Genomic DNA, 6,000 nt, shown 5'->3' with positions numbered 1-6,000 from the left:
GGAAGTGCAGCTGGAGGAGCAGATTGAGGAGGGGACATGGGCAGTCGCCCTGGAGATGGTGAACTCCTCCTCTTCATGTGCGAGGCTTAGCCTCATCCAGTTCAAGGTACTGCACAGGGCTCATATGTCCGGGACGAGGATGAGCAAGTTTTTTGGCGGTGAGGACAGGTGCATTAGGTGTTCGGGGAGCCCAGCGAACCATGCCCATATGTTTTGGGCATGCCCGGCACTGGGGGAATTCTGGCAGGGGGTGGCGAGGACGGTGTCGAGGGTGGTGGGATCCAGGGTCAAGCCAGGCTGGGGACTCGTGATATTTGGGGTTGGGGTGGAGCCGGGAGTGCAGGAGGCGAAAGAGGCCGATGTTTTGGCCTTTGCGTCCCTAGTAGCCCGGCGGAGGATCTTGCTGCAGTGGAAAGATGCGAGACCTCCGAGCGTGGAGACCTGGATCAATGACACGGCGGGATTCATTAAGCTGGAGAGGGTCAAATTCGCCCTGAGGGGGTCGGTACAAGGGTTCTTTAGGAGGTGGCAGCCTTTCCTCGACTTTCTGGCTCAATGATAAGGAACTAGGTCAGCAGCAGCAGCAACCCGGGGGGGAGGGGGGGGAAAGGGGGGGTCTTGGGTGGGGGGGGGGCTCAGGGGGGTATTGTTTAAGTTAATTTGCTTATTGTTAATTTATTTTGTTGTTTATTGAGTTTGGGGGGGGGTGGGGGGGTTTGTTACATGCGCTGTTATGGGTGCCGGGGGGGGGGGGGGGGGGGGGGTTATTATTGTTATTATTATTATTGTTCTGTTGATATATATTTTTCAAAAAATTCCAATAAAAATTATTTTTTTAAAAACCCACTAATATTCCATTTGGCTTCCTAATCACTTGTTGCACCTGCATGTCAATGTTCTGTGATTCATATCACAGGACACCCAGATCCCTCTGTACCATAGGGTTCTGCAATCGCTCTACATTGAAATAATATGCTGCTTTTCTATTCTTCCTGCCAGTGAATGTGTTCACGTTTTGCCACATTATAGTCCAGCTGACTAATCTAGCACTTATCTTGCGACATAACAGCTCATATTTTGTTGTCAAAATAACAGCACCCTCAGTGAATGAATTGCCCAGAAACTTGTGGTGAGGTTCCCCTTGAATTGCAAATCTCCAAAAGTCACTGGACGATTTGAAGCACTCCACCTTGGAAAATGGCAGCTTGCTATCAATCACCCTCTGATTTTCATGAAAGTGTAATTCTGCACAGGTGTTGCTAGTTAAACTTGCCGCAGAAAGTTGGGGGTTGCCATCAGTTAAGCGGCGCGATTTAATGACTGCATTGCGCCTAAGCAAGAGCACAACGAGGCTGTTAAATCGCGGGAGAGGCCAAAATCAAGAACTGCGCCGGGCGCCAACCTGTTTGCGATCTAACCGTCCCACTCCCGTTGGCGATAAATCAGGATCCCACCGTAGCATTACGAGAAACCAATAATCCCCACTTAAGCCCAATATCCATGCAATTAATGGGAGCGAACCCCTATGTAACGGCCCCAACTGTGATCTACAGCCTTCCTAGCAAGTGGTCACATAAGCGCCGATTAGTACTCCATTTAAAACATGTGAAGCTGGTGGAAGGGCTGCTGTGGTGACCCGAGGAGGTGAGTAGCCATCTTCGCTCACAGGCAAAGGACCCGGGAGCACTGGGGTTGCTGCCCCGGTCCTCAAAGGGGGTTAGGGAGCCACCGGAGGGGCCAGCCTTGGTCGGGTCGTGCTAACATTAAGGAGGTTGCCGAGCAGGGGGTGGCTGCCCATGGCCTTGGTTGGGGTGGGGGGGGGGAGATGGGTGTCTCAGCGCCAGGCCAACCCCTGGACTGTGTGTTCTCGTTCCGGGGGAAACCCCAGGCCCAGCCTGCCTGCCCCATCGATCACCCATACCTCCCAGTGACCGGGGAGGCCGCTGGCCGGGCGGCTGAAGGCTATTGCTAATAGGGAATTGGCAATCGTAGTTAAGTGAGAACTTCACGCATCCCAAGTGGATCCCCGTGGATGGACAGGCCATGTAGCATGTGGGGGTTGTTGCTGAGATCTCAATCAGACCATGGTGCTTGGAAGATGTGCCTGAACACTGTGGGAGGCAACACCACTGATACAGTGGCCAATATCCAAACACTTAGGGCCTTGGCCCCAGCACCGGGGACATTTCCACAACCAGAGGGTGGGTGTGTGAACCGGGAAGGGGACCAACACCCAGTCCAGATAATGTTATGTGTGGATGCCTGGTGTACAGGGTCTGGGGTTTTGTGAGCAGGGGCCCCCCATTGCGACTGGATGTGTGGGCAACGCATACCTGGGGAACAATGGGGGGGACATCAGAAGGTCCTGGGGTGGAAGACACCGCGAGTTGTCGATCTCAGACCCTCTCCCAATTCCTTCGAGATATTAAATGGTACAGACAATATCTTGGACCCCACAGATGCTGCCTTTGCGGTGCTGCTGGCAGGCCAGGCGGCCAGACAGCGGAGAAATTGGCGGCAGCAAAATTGACAGAGGCTCGAGGCGTCGGACTATGTGCAAGGCCCCACCCCACACCCTGCCAACCCGGCCACACAACAGGCCAGGGAGTGACTAGAGTGGGAAGCCGGCGATGGCCTAAGTTGTACTGGTGTTGCTGGTCTTTCAAACACATTATTGACAGCGTATGCCACAGAAGGCTCTGCCACAACACTGGGAAGGGCAGCACCTATGCCATGTCCTGGCGGACTTGGCACCACGTGGAGGAGGAGGATACCCGCTCTGAACATCTATGCCTCAGGATCATCCCAGGGCTTGAGTGGGGTCTTGTGTGGCATCTCACAAGCTACACCCATCAAGTGGAGCCGTGAAGTCACAGGCAGTGGACTATATAAACTTTGACATTGACCTTGACCAAGCCCAACAAGATGCCCGGACAGCAGGATTCTCCACCATCGATGGGATGCCCCAGGTCCAGGAGCTAATAGATGGCACGCATGCTGCCCTATGCACACCGGGCCGTGTGGGCGTGCCCCAAATCAACAAGAAGGTGTTCCATTCCCTGAACATCCAGCTTGTGTGTGTCCACCACATGAAGATCATACATGTGAGTGCCTGCTTTCCAGGGAGTATGCATGACAGCTATGTCCTGGGGCAGTTGGACATTCCCGGCCTCTTTGTGGCCCATCCTTGGATGGCCAGTTGGCTATTGCGGGAATAAGGGGTATCCGCTGAGGATCTGGCTAATGACACCAGTATGGAGGCCGGTAACCGAAGCGGAGATCCGATACAACGAGGCCCATTGGCCATCCGGGCTGTGATTCAGCGGTGCATCAGACTCCTCAAGATGCAGCTCCGATGCCTCGACCGCTCTGGCCGTGCCCTGCAGTACACTCCCCAGAGGGCTGCGGTAGTCTGCTGTGTCCTCCACAACCTGGCAGAGCAGCGGGGCGATGTGCTGGAGGTGGAGGGGGATGATCACTGCCAGGGGGGTGATGATGACCCACTGATAGCTGATTGTTGGTGTTCCTCATTCAAGGCCATAGTCTGAGCCCTGCCTGTCTGCTGAGTGTTTGCTGAAACCCACCAACTGCACAACTGAGGGACGGCCTGGGTGGGCGGGGGGGGGGGGGGGGGGGGGGGGGGGGGGGGTGCTGGGAGGGTGGGTGGTAGGCATCCAGGACCTCCGTGTGTGGGGGAGGGAGGTGGGTGGGAATGAGACATGATTTTGGTGCTCAGCCCGCATTGCCGGGGCACGGAATGGAGCTGGCCGAGGGTGGTGCCAGGTGCATTCTGGGGGGGGATTGGGAGGAGGGGATCTGGTGCCAACCCACCCGTGCGGCCCGCTGGAGGCTGTTGATCTCACTGCACTGGGGGCCGGTCCTCCTGGTGATGCTCCCCGAGTTGACGGCCGCTGCCAGTTCCTCACATCCGACACTGGCTGCCCTGTGGCTGACCCTCTGAGACTCTCAGGGGAACAGGACATCCCATCTGGCCTCAACTGTGTCCAACAATCTACCCAGGTCAGCATCCTGAATTATAGGGTTGGTCTTCTTGCCGACACGGCTGTGAGCAGTGTGGGGTTGGCTGTGCAGGAATGGTTTAAGTGCTGCTCTCCCTTGTTAGCAGAGGGCTGGTGAGCGTAGTCCCATCGAATCAGCCGGCAGGACCAGCAGTGATGTGAAGTCCATGGGGCCTCGCTAAGTGGACCAATGAACATTTATAGTGGTGATGATCTCGCCGTGCTGAGCGTCGGGAAGCTCGAGGTAGTTCCCGTTCGCTACCACACTGAGAAACGTTTCCATTAAATCACGCCCTACGTATTTACAATGGGAGAGAGCTAATTCAAAAAGGAGATAATAAAGACCAGCGCTCAAGACTACCTTCGACCACAAAGAGAATGTGAATTATATGAGAGGCCAATTGTTCAATATTTGCTACTATATAATCAGTAAGAATTTCTTTCACTAAATACATGAACAAAGGTATGTCCAGGAATCTTGAATTCCACACACCTGTGCTGGTGTGATTTATTGATTTTGCAGTTTTTAGATTGACCTGATGTCACATTACAGGAATCTCTGGTAGGCTAGTTATGAATGGCAGAATTAGATTAAAACATTTTGTTAAATGAAGATGGCAATTGATTGACACTAAAACAAAACCAAAAAGACAGACACACCCAAGCTTTTCTCAAAGTGAAACTAAAAAGCAGAGCCAGAGCTCAGCTCCACCCACACTCTGACATCACTGCAGTTACACGAGCAGACAAACATTTGTTAAAGTGACATTCTCATGACAAGTGCCTGACTGGCCGACCTTATACACACTGGTGAATTGAGATACCCCGCCCCTGGTGGGGGAGCTCATACTGTACAAGAAGCACAGGGAAGAGCAGCATTCCCACCCCATGGGTCCCGTGTGAGATGTTATATTGTCGTCGTCCCCCAAAGGCCAAAGACCCTTTCGACAAGTGATGAGTAGGAGGAGCAAGTGGAGGATGTCGGAGTATCTTCGGCTCCGGTAAGTCCTCATTGAGCTGATGCGCCAGATCAGTCAGCATATTCCGCTTCAATGAACACCGTCTGTGGCAGGAACGACGTGGCAGACAATCGTCAAGAGGCGGCTGAGCTACAGAACTGGTGTCCAAGACCTCCGAGGTCTGCGTCTCCATCTCGGAGTCGGAAGACACAATGTGGGGCATGTCAACATCGAGGGTGAGCCAGCGAACACCGCCTATAAACGAACACTGTGTCATCAGGTGGAACTAGCAAAGAGGCCGACGGCAAACTGGGCAATCATAGAATCATAGAATCCCTACAATGCCGAAGGAGGCTATTCGGCCCATCATGTCTGCACCGACCCTTCACAAGATCACCCTACCTAGCCCCAATCCCTGTCCTATTCCTGCGACCCCACACTAAGTGGAAATTGAGCATGACCAAAACACCTACCCTGCACATCTTTGGGTTGTGGAGGTGAGACCAACCCAGACATGGGGCGAATGTGCAAACTCCACAAGGATATGGACCCGGGGCCGGGATCGAACCTGGGTCCTCAGTGCTGTGAGGCAGTAGTGCTAGCCACTGCTTCACCATGCCACCCCTGATGCCCTTGTAAATCTTGGTTATGACACACCTTCGCGCCAATGTACGGTAGAATCAAACTCACTCGTGTATGAAGTCTACGACCTATTAACATCTCAGCGGGGGCTACCCCAATTACTGTGTGTGGCGTGGTCCTGTACGATATTAAAAGTCTTGCCAGTCTTGTGTCCATCGAGGTAGATGTCTGTTTCTTATCTCCCGTCTGCACGGCCCTCTCTGCCAAACCATTCACTGCCGGATGGTTGGGGGCAGTGCGGACGTGGCGAATCCCGTTGCTCTTCACAAATGCAGTGAACTCTTCACTTGTCATTATCAGTAACTCAGAGATTCTGTGGGTGGAAAAGGAAATGCACAATTGCTTGCTGGCCGCTTGGGCGGTGATCAGTGCCATCTTGT

The sequence above is a fragment of the Scyliorhinus canicula genome, chromosome 5 (genome assembly GCF_902713615.1).
Source record: "Scyliorhinus canicula chromosome 5, sScyCan1.1, whole genome shotgun sequence".
In the NCBI taxonomy this organism is placed as follows: domain Eukaryota; kingdom Metazoa; phylum Chordata; class Chondrichthyes; order Carcharhiniformes; family Scyliorhinidae; genus Scyliorhinus; species Scyliorhinus canicula.
Note: the sequence above shows the minus strand (reverse complement) of the source record.